The sequence below is a fragment of the Rhipicephalus microplus genome, chromosome 7 (assembly GCF_043290135.1).
Source record: "Rhipicephalus microplus isolate Deutch F79 chromosome 7, USDA_Rmic, whole genome shotgun sequence".
Taxonomy (NCBI): Eukaryota; Metazoa; Arthropoda; class Arachnida; order Ixodida; family Ixodidae; genus Rhipicephalus; species Rhipicephalus microplus.
The window spans coordinates 3,374,204-3,389,832 of NC_134706.1; the positions used below are offsets into that span (position 1 = coordinate 3,374,204).

Consider the following 15,629-nt stretch of genomic DNA (forward strand, 5'->3'; position numbering starts at 1 on the left):
AAAAGTTAGGGAAGGGTGGCAAGGAGGTTGTTCCATATTTGACACATCTCCCAACCTTTTTTATGTTCGTTTGAGGAGATATTTTTTAATTCAAAATGGGGCAAATCTAGAACCGAAACAAGCTCAACTAACTCTGCCTTGACATATACATACTATCAACGTTCTTCTAGAACAATAATATTTATAAATAATGTTTTAATATTACTGTTTTAGAGGAAACGTGAACGTATGTATGAGCCAATTGAGTGTCATTTGAGCTACTTTCGGGTCAGGATTTGGCCCATTTCGCAAAAAAAAAAAAGAAAGCTTGTGATTCGGATCCGCACGTATGCAACTACAGGCAAAAATTTACATACAAATTTCGCCAGGCCCCCTTTTTTCCTCTTTCTGTTCCCTTGCACGCATAAATCCTAGCAACACCCCTGCTGTGCTATTAGCTTCTTTTAAATAACACTCTGCCAATCAGCAAGAACCGGGGGCTTTGCTTTTTTTACCGACAAAGTATGAAGGACGCTTGCTTTTATTTCAAGTCTTAAATTTTGAGTGAGCATACCAATGTGCGATTATCAGTGCATTGTAACGCGACAGTAACAACTGTCAATTACAATGCTGCAATTAGTAAACTACTCTGCATCTTTGTGGCACGGGTACATTGCGCTAGTGTTGTCTACGATCGTTCACGTGTATATTATACGACGCGCAAGCGTGCATTTCAAGTAAATATAAAAAGAGCACTAAGTGCCCACAGAGTGGTGCGACCCATTGGAAGAGTACACCCGTGCTTAGCGTATGTGCGCTAAGCTTGTCCTGCGGCGCAGCATGCGTGAATAGCAGCTGCATCCGAGTAAGCTTAGCCTGTTAATTGCAAACATGCCTAGTTCCGTGGCAATGCGAATACTACAAACATTCAATTTGAACTGACCCATGTTCTTAGATCTCAATATAACTCATTGAATAAATCAGGGACCCGTGTATTGATGCGAAATACTTCAGTGTGAGCAAATATATGGACCCCCATTGTAAAAAATTGGCCCCGTATCTCCATGTTTCTGCAAATGTCGTCAAAAGACGATAGTCTTGCGTGTGGAGAGAGTGAACAGGACATTTATTTGGTGTTCTGCGCAAGAAAGTCGGTGAGTGGTATTCTGTAGGCACTGCGTTTGAGTTCCTCGAGCGTACAGCTAAGGCGAAAAAGAACATCAAATCATGTCACACGTGAGACATGAGCGCCATCTGGCAGTCTTCCTAGAAAACAAAGCGTGTGGCTTTGGTAGGGGTGTGCCCGCCCATCTTAGAGGTGATAAGGTGTAGAACGCAAGGCGACGGGTAGATTCCACCACCTTAGCAAAGCGTTGGAAACGCTCCCTGTTCTGTGCAAGCATTGCATGGTCAGCGCAGCGTCATAAGCGCTACGGCCCTTAATATTACTAATGTATGCTTTTTCTAGTAAAAGACGCCCATGCAGAATATATACGTGTTCTTATGGTGCCACAGACATGCGCTTAATTTTTAATTGACGATTGCACAAGCATGAACGCTCAATCTTGAGCAACACTGGTGAGCGCTGCGGATGAGGTCGGCCATTTCAAGTACCAGATGCCGTATAGAGTGGACAAACCGACAAATGTACAGACAGACAGACAGACAGACAGACAGACAGACAGACAGACAGACAGACAGACACAGACAGGCAGGCAGGCAGACCAAAATTTTTGCGTTGAAGGTCCCGAAAAAAGACTATCGTCTTTAATAAATCAGGACCTCTGGTACAAAAAACTTAGTGTGATTTCAAATGAGAAAGCACGCATGATAGCCTGTCGAAAACCGTGTGTAATCGTTTCATGTTATGTTTAAGTGCAACATAATCTCTTTTACTGATGTCTCTGTGAGAATTAGGGAAGAATGGACATAAGCGGCAGCAAAATATTTTCAGTAGGAATCCCAAAAAGTTAACCCATGAATTAAGTCATTGAACATGTGAGGAATCTTCTGAATATAATAAATAGGGGGTGGTTTAATAAATATAATACACAGCACGATATATTTTGGCGAATGAATTATGGGAAATGAAAACGAATGCCGCAACATCGATCTTTTCACCAGACTTTTGGCATGCGGTTTGATTGCATCCGTTGAGATGTGATATGTATTGATGCTCTAAACTATATACATATATGATAGGTGTAACGTTCAAGGAAACACCCATGGGTGTAATTTGCTAACATATACCTACAATACACCTAAAAATGAGAAATGGGCGTTCAAAAGGTGGAATTGCAGAACTTACACCCATGCGGATATGTTTGGCAGAAATAATAGGTGTAAGATGGGTGATTTATTCAAAAATCCACCCTTAAGGGTGTGAAATGATTTGCAGTGTACGGCACACACAGGGCGTTGATACAAAGCGCGCGAGTTAGCTCCGCAGCGAACGGCGCTGCAGTCGTGCTGTTTGCACTATTGAAGCTCGTTCACATCTGCGAATATAGAGCCAGTCATGCGATCAAGCTGGTCGCCAACAGCCGTTTTGGACGCAAAGCGATCAAAGCAACTGTTTGCGGATCACCGGTTAGCGAATCACCGGATCAAAGTTGACTACATAGCCCGCAGCTCGATCTTTCACTCGCGCGACCATAGTCGCAAACCGTTGAGTCAATCACAAGAGCCGGACCGGCAGTGGCAATGCGAACCATATTCGAGCAAACGTGGATTCTGTGCGGCTGTAAGTCGCACGCCGGTGTGAATTAGACCAGTCACTGTATTAGCGATAGTCTTTCCCTTGAATTATTCCCGTTTACACGCTACGGCTCCGGAGAGGTACAGTATTCACGGAGGGAAACGCAGCCACGGAATTCACGTACTTCGATTTCCAGCATCCATACTTTTGACTCGAACGATTACGTTAGAGCCAAAGTCATATTCAGCAGCTTCCGCTGCATCTACATGACACAGTTATCTCGAAAAGTTGCTCATATAGGACTGAACGCGCGATGGGCAACAGGGGTGGCCAACATTGTAGGTACAGCGCAACAAAAATATAAGAAGGAAAATCGGAGACAAGAAAGACCACCGGATTTCAACTGACGAGTTGTGGCGCATGTGCACGGTTCCTGCACCTCTATAAAGGCGGTCGGATCTTCTGCTCATTTACTTTTGTGTGCTTACGATATTTACATGTATAGCAGCTAGCCCCAATCAAGCTATTAAGGCAACAGCCGAGGTGGAGCATTGTATGCCAGCTGCTGACCCGAAGGTCGCGGGTTCGATACCGGCGTAACATTTCGGCGGAAGCGAAATGTAAAGAACTCCGTGTAATGCGTGACATCTGAGCACGCTTAAGAACACCACATGGTCGACATTTCCCGAGCCCGTCACAACGGCGTCTTATATCTTCGTTTTGTGGCGCAAACCACAGATAGTATTATTAAGGCAACAACCGTCTTACGTCGCATAAAGCCGAGAAATTTAGAGATTTGACGAGAAGCCGCGAGATGAAGGTACCTCGCCACGAATAATGCAACAAGCCAGCTAAGTAAGAAATTCTTGATAAAGGACACGTTATACCTATAACTGCATGCACGTGGGCCGACCAATTAACCCAAGTCCCATAACCGCTAAATAACACGCCTGATCCCATGCGAAGCGACATCATCAAGCGACATCGTCAAAGGAGGCAGCGCAAGATGCATGTGCGATGCTTGGAAATAAAAAGGGTACTGATTTTAAATACTTTTCGGTTGTTGCTTTGATACGGGTGTCGACAACCCTAAAGAAATTGTCGTGGTCACTGAAATATGTCGTTATTAGCGCTATTTTAAAACGATTTCGGTTTCACTACCGAAATGGTGGCTTCGCAGTGACGTGCAAATGGGGGTCTGACGTCACAAGAAAAGTGCAACTCGCAACATACTATCAACAACAGCCCGTTTGCTATCAGCCCCACGTAAACAACGACGAGTGAACAACGATAGCGATTTCTGCGATTTTTTCACGCAGGACGAACATTTCTCGAACCCAGAGAACTGTGTTCACTTGTCATGTCGACTGCAGTGGGGCTGGCATGACAATACTGGGCGACGAAAACTAAAATATTGTTCTCCGGTTCCGGTGTGTGCAGAATGGTCGTTGCGCACATAATGCAAACGAAAGGTGTCCTTTTTCGGGTGCCTCAATGCCTTATGTCAAGCCTCCTTTAAGACAACTCACGGAGTACACGCATTTGGTTCACGCACGATGGCACGTTCCTTTGGCCATCTGTATAGTTCATCCGTCAACTTCCATATCTGTCTAAGTAGGTGGAACACTTGGCCTCAAGAAGGAAGGAATGCAACAAACCAATGGTGCCTCAACACCCACGGCGTAAACTGGGAAACCACGACGAAGAAAAGACAGCCCGAAGGCATCGCGAATAAGCTGCACCAACGATCGAAGCTTCGATGCGCGCGAAAAAGGTGGGAAACACATCCACGTATCTCTTTCATTCTCGGTAATTAACGAAGGCCCTCCTCGGTCGGTGTAATCTTCGCACGCGCTTTCGAGCTCTTCGCTTTTCTGCATCGCCAACGGCCGCCCGTGCTTTGCAAGCGAAGGGCAGTCCCTTCCCTATAGGTAACGCTGAGCAAACCGATGGGAAAAAAAGACTAAGGAGACGGGTGAACAGAAAGGTCCAAGTAGCAACGCGAACAGAAGTAGGTCGCTGACTCGGTGGTGACGCAATGAGCTGCCACGTTTTTTTTTTTTCTCCGGACTCCATTTATCGTGTGTTGTTGCGAAACACCACTTGCGAATTCAAGCACCTCTCGCAAGGATTCTCTGCATCTCTATTACTTTCATTAAGAATGGGGGTAAAGTAAGGTCAAACGGATTTGTAATGACAGGCCCACACACCGATGCACAGGCAACACTTGGAAAAACAAAACACGCAGAGCGAGAAAAGACAGACAATTGAGCTAACGCAGACAACGGACAGGCACAGAAAACTAATATACAGAAAACACGCAGGCACAGACAACACAACGTCGAAAGCAATGCATGGACGCAGACAACGCGCAAGGACAAAAAACACATATGCGCATAAAGAACGCATAAACAGACAGACAGACAGACAGACAGACAGACAGACAGACAGACAGACAGACAGACAGACAGACAGACAGACAGACAGACAGACAGGCAGACAGACAGACAGACAGCATCGAAAAGTATTGCAATTGGACAAAATGCCCCAATATGTCGCAAGCAACTCCTCCACCACAGTCAACAGCTCGCGGAACGCGCAAAAGCGTAAGCGGTATATAAAGCCTCAGGACAAACTAAAATCTCCTATAATGGTTGTGCAGTAACGCAAACAAACAATAAAACGTTCGGGACTGAGTACCTTCTTTAGGCTGTGACCCTTCTAAAGACAATGGAAGGCTTGATGATAGAAAGAAGTTCGGGGACAACTATTGTGCCTTTGCCCTGTATATGTCGTCCGGCGCGTATTTCTCGGAACGGTTAACTCACTCCCGATGGCAAGCGACGAGTAAAACAAGAACGCGTTGTTCGCGGAATACGAGCGAGCGAGCGCCCACGCAGAGCCGAGGAGGCACGTACTACGCGTCCCCGCTCTCAGATCGATACAGTCGGCCAATACATTCGCGGCACGTGCTTACCACCAGATTCCAAGCACCGATGACAGCAGGCATAACGCAGACCACTGCCTATAAAGTATACGGGCAGTGTGGTTGGTATGTTATACTGGCGACGAGAAAAACGTGATTCGGATAAGTGGCCAGAAAGGGCTTCTGCGCACAGTTCGATCTCGCGCGAGCTAAAGCGCTCAGTTTAGCCGCACAGGCGCATGCGCCGAAAACGGATGCGATGTTCGGTGATGGCATGCGATATCGGATGCAGCTGCCCGCTGCCGACAGCCGCTGAATCGGCACCGTTATTCGAAGGATAGAAAAAGAGACGATCGGCACTTCAAAAGAACTTCAAACCTTTGAGGGTATTCCATTAAAGGACGCCAGATAGATGACGATTATCGCTTGTGTGGCAAAAAGACTCCTCTAGCACATATATTTAGCGCATCCCACGGAAGTTTAAAAAGAACTTCTGCATTGGAAATTATGCATCCATCACCACTACGGTGAAGTTGAATACCCGCAATAATATGGCGGCCGCAGCAGCAGCCACCATTGAAAGGACAGGATAAAACGTCTGCGCTCAGTACCGGAAGGGGCGTCTTTTTCTACCACGACCGACAAGTCCATCCGCCAAATCTTTTCCGGGCTCAGTGTGTCTCCTGCTGGTTTCTATAGAAAACCTTCATGTCCTGACAAACTTTATTTGGTATATGTCGTCATCAATAACAGACAGGTTACCTGCTCGGGAACACCGATCTTTAATTTTAGAATTGACGGGGCGCTTAAGTTAACAGAGCAAAATACAATTCGATTTCTAGACGACGAACAAAAGCCTCAATGAATGTTTTCGAAATAAAGAGTGCCTACGAGCGCTTGCTATTCTTCTGCCGAAAAAGCCTTGTGACGGTTTACTCCGACTTTTTTTTAACCTCCTTGGTAGGAACGAAACACCCTTTGTACACTCATGAAAGTGTTAAACGTACACCAAGAGTAGGGAGCGGTGCCCTGGCAAGGGAGTGGGTCGAAGTGTGAAGGCCTAAAAGGGTGCTTCCTTCAATGGTACGTAATTCAACTTAATGGAACGAAATTGAAAGATGTCTGCGCTCGCTATACTAGGTTTGAAGCCGCCAACTCGGTCTCCACTCTGTCGTGCTTTTTTAACCACCATTCTATACAGGCCCCCAACTAGAACGCGCCGAAGTCTAATTTTAGAAAGCGATGCCGTCGAAAGCAGTGCAGCTCCACAAAGAATGAAAGAACGCGCACTCAGATACGCTGGAAGACTACGGGACTTTAGGCACAGTACCGCGTTTGTAGACTATGCAGGTCACGCCATCTGCACATCAAAGCGCAAGACCGCTCAGTAGCCTGCTCAAATGTTCAAGCGCACAGCCAGCAAACAGCAAAACAGTCATCAACACGCCCTGACGCCGACTGCTCGGAGCGAATACTCAATGCGGCATAATTTGTCCACTGCATTTGTAAAATGAATAAAGATTGCGGCCTTACGTCAATTTCATCGCACCCATGGCTTGGGAGGGTGTTGGTATTTGAGAAACAATGGATTATGAATAGTTTGGCTTGTGATGACGCTATAATAAACACGAAACGGTAGGCTGGGTGAAACCTGTATTACCCGGGTCTCGTTTTACTATAGACAAGCAGAACGGCTTTACCTCGATGAGGAAGAAAGTATGACAAATTCCTATACTAGTAATTCCGCGCTAAAACAAGAGATGAGAATAGTGCAGGTGCCCTAGATGGTGTGAATTCATCGTAAATTTTCGAAGCGCACGGGTCAGAGTAGCGATAGACGCAAGCAGTTGAAGCGGTACTAAGACAATTTTTCAAAGGTCAGTTTACTCTGCGATACACTTCTGTGCATATAGGTGCGGCTATGAGCGAGTGTGAAGCCGAAGAAATGATATTATCATTTATTTTGATAGTATTAGAGTATATATTTCTTGTCCTGCATACTAACTACCCAGAAAAGAACGCTGACAAGTCTGCATCTTGCCATGTCGTCTTCGCTGGGTTGTCCTTGCATGTTTAGCACTGCCTTTAAAAAATCATCGAAGCGTACCAAATTAGAGCTTTTTGTTGCATCCTGTAAGTGAGGCTCTCCTCACTACCGCAGCTATAATGTCTAACAGGGGACCTTATTTAAATATTAGAGTTAAGCTGCGCTGCAACAGCACCAAATAATGCGCGGCTATTCGCACTAAGCAACCCAACCCGATCCTCAGGCCACGTCACCTTCTCTACTAACCCGACATTCCATTAGACTAGGCGAGGTTAACGATGACGCCAGACATCGGGCACCGAATGAGAGAGGAGGCGAGCGATTCATTACCTGCGTATACAAACATGCCTACGGAGTTCGTACTGGTTCAAGCACGGGTCAAAACCTGAAGACAACGCGGATCTATCCAGCAATACGATGTAGCGAGAGAGACGCCCAGGACAATAAAGACGACCACTGAGGGCATCTCTGCTACAGCCGGCTGCACGTCTTGCCTTGGCGGAGGTTATTATAACTGCCGGCGAAGGATGGGGAAAGGGCGAATAAGAAAAACAGAGATGCTAACAGAGAGAAAGCAATGAACGTAGAAAAGGCGCAGAGATTAGTGCATGAGACAGTGCTAGCCGAGAAAAACGGATATAGTTATGACCGCCGGCAAAAAAATGCAAAAGAAAGCGTAGACCAGAGAGAACCACATGCAGAGTTTAACGCCTCAAAACCACGATACGATTGTCAGGGTCACCGTAATCAACGGCTCTGAAAATTTCGACCGGCTAATACTCTATAACGCGCATTGACGCTGCACAGTACACAAGACTACCATTTCGCCCCCCAATTGAAATGTGGAATCGATCCCGCGACCTTCGGTTCAGCAGCCGAGCACCGCAACCGCCATAGAGAACTGCACCGAGACGTGAACGGAATGTAGAAGGGATCACAGTATGAAATGGAGGAGAAGCACATGCCAGAGAAAACGAGAGAAGCGGGATAAGGTCTTCCTGCTACAAGAGTGGAACAAGTTCTGAACAAAATCTTTTCCACGTGCACATGTACACCACTTATAAAGGGATGGACATATGAGACTCTTCGGACTGCACATAGTGAATAGAGGGGGAAAGAGACACCTAGAGAGCGAAGTGGAGAGCGAAAGGAGCAAATATACTAACCCGGGAGAGGAGGAACACCCAAGGCGGGATAAAAAACGAGCAAGGCCACCAAACCGGAAACCCCCCAAGCACCAAAGTCGCCCGGCAACGAAGAAAAAGAAACACCGGCCCCACCCTCGTGCCGGCTGCCGCTGCGATCTCCGATGTTGCCCCGTCCAGCTACGTGAGTGTGTCTGTGCGTGCTGGCGTCCAGTTTATCCAGTGCAATCGCCCTTCTTATTATCGCTGGGCCTCACAGCGACCCCCACCCCCTTTAAACAACCCCGCTATGTGCCTTCACAACAGCCACGAACCCCTCAACCGAACTCGCAACAACCCTGCCTCAGCGAGAAGCGGAAGGAAGCACCGGCAGAAAAGAGACAGAAAGAAAAACACGGCGATATTTCTCTGCCAGGACTTCTTCCTATTCGGTGAAACAGAGCTAAGGTGACTGCTGTGCCGTGGGAATTCCCCTAAAGATAGCCCTCCCTCTCTAGCCCCCCCCCCCCGCCCACCATGCCTCCGGTCCCTCAAGCTCATCGGTACAGACTTATGAAGTGTAATTAAAGCTTGACAGGACAACATCAAAAGATAGAAAAGCTCCAAGCCTTTCGGCTGTGGTTGTTTAAGCGACTCATAGGCGCGGCTTAATTGGATAAGTGTCATCCGTTTGTTCGCACATCGCGATGCCGAATCAGCCCGATCATGTACCTGTTTTAGCCGCCTTTTTGGGTAGTTGAAAAGATGTCGTGTTTCTGGTCAGGTTAGGTTGCTGTAGAGTAGACCTCCCCGGTTGGTTGTGAGTGTGTCTGTGCCCTTCGCCAATCCGTGTCTGTTACACCGTTTGTCCTATTAATCCGCCCACGTTTACACCTTTCACATTTTTTGTTTTGCTTTTCCCTTTCTGATTTCTCACTGACCTCAAAAGACACCGCGATAGTGAATATCCCAAACTCTACAATGCCTGTTAAACCCATATTTAGCTTACGAAGTTGCACTGCACTTGAGTGCATTATCCTTCCAATTTGTTGTGCCCTTTTGGTTCTCACGGGGATAACTAATTTAAACGTAGTCTTCGTAGACTGAAAGATTCCCTGGGATGGCTGCTAGCAGTGTACCAGCGTAATTATTATCATCGACATCGATGACTTGTCGGTGCTGCTGTTTTTTTTTCTTTCTTTTTTCAATACATACACGCTTTAGAGCAGACCGTGGGAATTAACGCAGATTGGCGGCCTCCGACCCCACAAACCCCGGCCCATTACCCGAGTTAGGCTGAATCTCCGATACCCCAAACATTCGACAAGTTTAAAGATTAACATCGAAATAGGAATCTGACCGGGTTTCGTGCTTGACAGTAAATATCCGTTCCGGCAATTATTACAGAATGATTTATTCCGCAAATAATCAATGTATATCTCACGTCTTATTTCGCAGCTGCTCGTAGCAATCATTGAAAAGCTATTACAGATTGAACACACTTGGGCAGTACACTCACATGTCAGTATCATCAGTATCATCAGTATTATCAGTACATTCGAAACTTCACGGCCCATGGCAGTTACTAAAGATATATAAAAAAATCGCACATCCCACGTACCTTGGGAATACGTGTTATGCGAATCATGCGGAGCGAAGGTGACCGTTCTGTAATTTGTTTATTGAGCGATGCGTTATGAAATGACGCTAAATATATGTACCAATTTTGCATGCAGAGGCATATGTTGAACAGTTGTAGAATTTTATATATAGAGTTTGCATTTGCGCGACGATGCCACGGGAACATGAGTATTTTCAACACCAGAAGCTATAAGCTAATACAAAGCATTGTGGCTCACGATGATGGTAGCCCTCTAGACACTGCTACATAAATCAACTTCAGCGCTTGGCACTTTACTACAATTGAAGATAACCCGACCTGATGGCTGCATCATAGGAGTACATATGTAGTGCTTAATTGGATGTGTAATTGAATAGCCAGACCTGCAACCCAGATTGACGTTTTACGAACATTACACTACAGTGTATTTGAAAAGTACATCTTATATAGCTGGCGTGCACTGCAGTAGAATGCTCGATTTCCACGCGGAATGTTGGGACTCGATTCCTACTGGAACCCTGACATTTATTCTTGGCATTCGTCGGGTCAACGCTGCAGATGTCAGGTTTTCTTAACGCTCATGCGTTAAAGTTGCACATGCGTGTTCTGGTAGTTCCTTGGTTGATACTAAATGTCAATCACCTGTGGCCCATACCGGCATACCAGTGGCACATACCCAGCCGCGGGCATGTGTCACTGTTTGGCGGCATGTGTTTGACAACGTACGCGACATATTTTGGTTCCCGCCAAATTAAAGGACAGACAGACACAGAAAGACACAGACAGACACAGACAGACACAGACAGACAGACAGACAGACAGACAGACAGACAGACAGACAGAGACAGACAGAGACAGACAGAGACAGACAGACAGAGACAGACAGACAGAGACAGACAGACAGAGACAGACAGACAGACAGACAGACAGACAGACAGACAGACAGACAGAAACAGACAGAAACAGACAGACAGAGACAGACAGACAGAGACAGACAGACAGAGACAGACAGAGACAGACAGACAGACAGACAGAGACAGACAGAGACGGACGGACGGACGGACAGACTCTTCGCCTCACTACTCATCACTCACTCTGCGCATATGCTGCGATTTCATTTCGCAACTTTTTTTCAAGGTATTCAAAAAATATTACAGAAATATTCTATTCGCGAACGCACTTCACTATTCCAATTAGCTTCGAACGAAAACTTGGTATTCGCATAGCTCTACTGTTATAACTCTGCGCGAGAATTAGCATCCCCAGCAAGCTCAGGCACCACCACGCCGAAGAAGTTCTTGACTACCTAAGCACGTGTATGCTTCGTACCCCCATCGCTCATAAACCTATCCAGAAACATACTACACAGGTAATAAGCTAAGCAGTTGCAGCCTCGAAGACGTCGAGACGACTTCTCGAACCATCTGCTTCAACTACACCCGTAGCCTGCTGAAGGATTGTTCGTCTTTTCAGTTTATGAGGCGACGAAGCGAATTGCTACGAAACCGTGAGACTAAATATTCTCGATTGTTTCAGTTTTTTTTACATGTTTTTTATGTGGCTATGTATCGGTTGTAACGCGTTATATTGAAGTGTGTGTTTCGACATATGTTATACTTCGTGGCCCTGATTTTCGTGAGCGCTCTTCCAAAACATAAATGAAATATGTATCTTTTTGTTCCACTGCATCTGAGAAAATGTGTGGGTGGAAGCAGAAGCTTAGTTAGGCAGAGGTAACCTGCTTTTAGTCTCTCAACCTAGGCTATCTTTTTTTTTTGTCCGCATAAACAATGAATGGCTTTCGACCATGGGAGCATCTAGCATGCCCACCTGTTGCGTTTCGCTTCGATCGAAACGCGATCGCCGGGATGGAACCCGCATCGTTGACGGTCAGTAAACGAGCAGCGTAAACCACCGGGCCACTTCGGCGGCTGCTGCCACTGTTACCGCTATCCATCATCGGTCCGAATGACGCAATAAGTAGGAGACGACGACAAGAGGATGTCACGGCGAGTCGCAGGTGCGCGAGGGACGCCCGCAGGAATCCGCCGCAGGTGGAAACGGAAGAGCCGACAGAAGCCAAGCCGGCGGGCGAGTCACGGCTCATTCGCGACGCCGTGGTAAGCCACCGTGGCTCGATAGATACCTGACGAGGGGACACAGACGCCGGCACACGACAAGTCGCGATATCCGAATGTCATCGCAGTGCCGGTTTACAGTACGGTACAATACAGATATACCCATATCACTATTGTTGGCACGTCTGCATTTCTCGCAATATTATTAGACCTCAAATTTAGGATATGTATATTTATTAAGTCTCCTCCGTCTGAACTGTGCTGATTACGAAGTAAAAACATTTGCACGGTTACAAGCGGCACTGCCTTCGTGGTAGAACATGTAGAACGTCGGCGCATGCGCAGTAAACAGCCGCGCTCGGACACGTACCGCTAACGCGCTCACTGTTTGCTGCATGCGTTGTTCCGTCAGTGTGCGGTTTCACGTGCACCGCAGAAAGGAAAATTGTGATTACAAATGCTTCCCGGTGTTTTCCACGTTACCGTTCCGAGGTTGAACGAAAGAAGTGTCACAGACTAGGTTTGTTTGTTAGACAACATATTAGGAAAAACTAACAGACAATGATAGCGAAAAAGCTATAGCGGACGTTATTAGCAACAATTGTAGCGTGGACAAAGTGGACCTGCCGGTGACAAATCCCGTGGTTAGACGCTCTGACCGCTAAGCTTTCTGTTGCTCTAAACAAAATAGATATCCCGTAAAAACTGGTTGTCGGTCCCTCATAGCGTACACGGTAACGTGGTGGGGAGACCACAATGGCTCAGTGAAATGAGACCACTCAAACACTCACGGAAACGAGCAGACGAAAATTTCACGAAGGCTCCGGTCATGCACGATGAGGAAGTCCAATAAGGCAAGCTACTTGGTTACTGGCAAACTCAGGACGAGAGACGTCATGGGTTCCATACTCGGATTGCTTGGCGAGACTGAAAAATGACAAGACAAGGCGCCTATTCTGTACGAAACAAGCGAGCTAGAACAGCGGCCTTCAAGCGTCATTTTAAAGACGATAGTCTTTCTTGAAGACCTCCAACGGAAAAATTTTTGTCCGTCTGCCCGTCTGCCCATCCGTCCGTCCGTCCGTCCGTCTGCCCGTCCGCCCGTCTGTCTGTCTGTCTGTCTGTCTGTCTGTCTGTCTGTCTGTCTGTCTGTCTGTCTGTCTGTCTGTCTGTCTGTCTGTCTGTCTGTCCGCCCGTCTGTCCATCTGCCCGTCTGCCCGTCTGTCCATCTGCCCGTCTGCCCGTCTGTCTGTCTCCTCTTAACAGCACCGGGTACTTGAAACGGCCGACCCCGTTCGCAGTGCCCACCAATGTTGCTCAAGGTTCCACGTTCATACTTGTGCAATTGTCAATTGAAAAGCAATCACTGCGCACGTCTGGGGCACCGTAACGACACGTATATATTCTGCATGTGCGTATTTTACTAGAAAAGGCATACATAAGTAATTTTAAGGACCGTAGCGCTTATAACGCTGCGCTGACCAAGCAACGCTTGCTCGGAAAGGCGAGTGTTTCCAACGCTTTGCTAAAACAAAACGGTGGTGGCACCTACCCGTCGTCTTGCGATCTACACATTATCACCTCTGAGATGGGCGCGCACACCCGTCTCAGTGCCACGCGTTTTGTTTTCTAAAACAACTGCCAGATGGCGCTCATGTCTCACGTGTGACGTGACTAGATGCGCTTGTTCGCCTCCGCTACACGCTCGAGGCACTCGAACGCAGCGCCTCCAGAATACCATTCACCGATTTTCTTGCGCAGAACATCAAATAAATGTCTTGTTCACACTCCACACGCAAGACTGCCGTCTTTCGACGACATTTGCAGATTACGTGCAGATACTGGGCCAATTTTTTTTAGTTGTTCAGAACTAAAAGCCACTTTTTGAAAAAAAACAAAACAAATAGTTTGACTGCCGCTCCCATAGAGTTTCATACAATAATACCTAGAGAGGAATCTGGCGCTGAGATCGTGTGCCCTCATGGGAATTATGGGAAGTACAGGCTTCGGATTGGATCGCATTAGCCAGCGAATTGTCTACGGATCTTTTTCTATAGTTTCAGTTTCGTTCTTCGCGCAGCGCGGGTAGTGGGGTGGTTGGAAAGGACTGAAGCTATGCTCTTGTTGTTTATAAAGAAGCTGACAACTGCTAGGGCTCTCAATTTACTGCAACGCTGGGGCTGTATAAATCTAGTTTGACAGTTTAAGCGAAGCGTCGTCCACTAACCGCTGCGCATAAATGTAGCGTCCCAAGCCAGGGGCAGGATATTACATCGAGTTAACGTTTGTTGTTAGTGCGTCTAACCAATACTCGTTGAAATTAACTGCAAAACGACGGCAACGCGAAGTAGACGCACCGCCACGCTCTTCTGATTCAACTTCACAACAAAAAGAGAGGTGCGTTTGGGGCAGACCACTTGAACAGACGCACCTGGCATCGCAGCAGACAAAACGTTAAGTGTTTCTCACTTAATACTGGGTTGTTATTTCTATAAATAGATATTGCGTATTTTCGAGGGCAAAACAAGAATGTTTGCTTTGAAATGTAGTAAAGAATAATTCACTACATTTTGATGCCAAATCTGGAACGCAACGGCAGAACAATGCATGCCCTGGTGGTAAATTTGTCCAGGTTTCACTTCTACCGCCTAGACACAAAAGCATTTTGCAATAAAGTTTGCGTACAAAAAAATAAAGCAACTTTCAATTAGACATACCTTCATATCACTTTTTTTTTTACACTCAGCAAACAAGCGTCGCGAATCTCAAGAACGTGATTCATCCGAAACAGACCCGAAGCCTGTACTTCCCATAATTCCCATGGGGGTACAAGCGCCACTGAAGGAGCCTTCGTAGACACTAGCGCCAGATTCCCCTCTAGGTATTATTGTATGAAACTCTATGGCCGCTCTAGTTTGCTCTCCGCGATATTTGTTACGCCAATGACTGGAAGTCCAAGGCGCAGTTGCGATTCGACTTAGTACACCGAAGTTTACAGTGATCGTGAATGAAAATATAGGCAGACAGTGGCTGCGCCCACAATGTGCCAGAACTTCCAGTCCACGTTGCAAAAATTTCGTCCATGCATGCCGCAAAAGCGTTCTTCGTCACTTTTATTTATCTTGCTTTATGTTATACTTTTTGTCTTCCTCTTGC

General features: G+C 46.6%; 1 protein-coding gene across 1 annotated transcript in view; it reads right to left on the minus strand.

Annotated features, from left to right (window-relative positions):
- The window catches only part of LOC119180292 (caskin-2), a 394,179-nt gene that overhangs the window by 142,986 nt on the left and 235,564 nt on the right, over positions 1 to 15,629 (minus strand). The gene's annotated exons all lie outside the window — the stretch shown is intronic.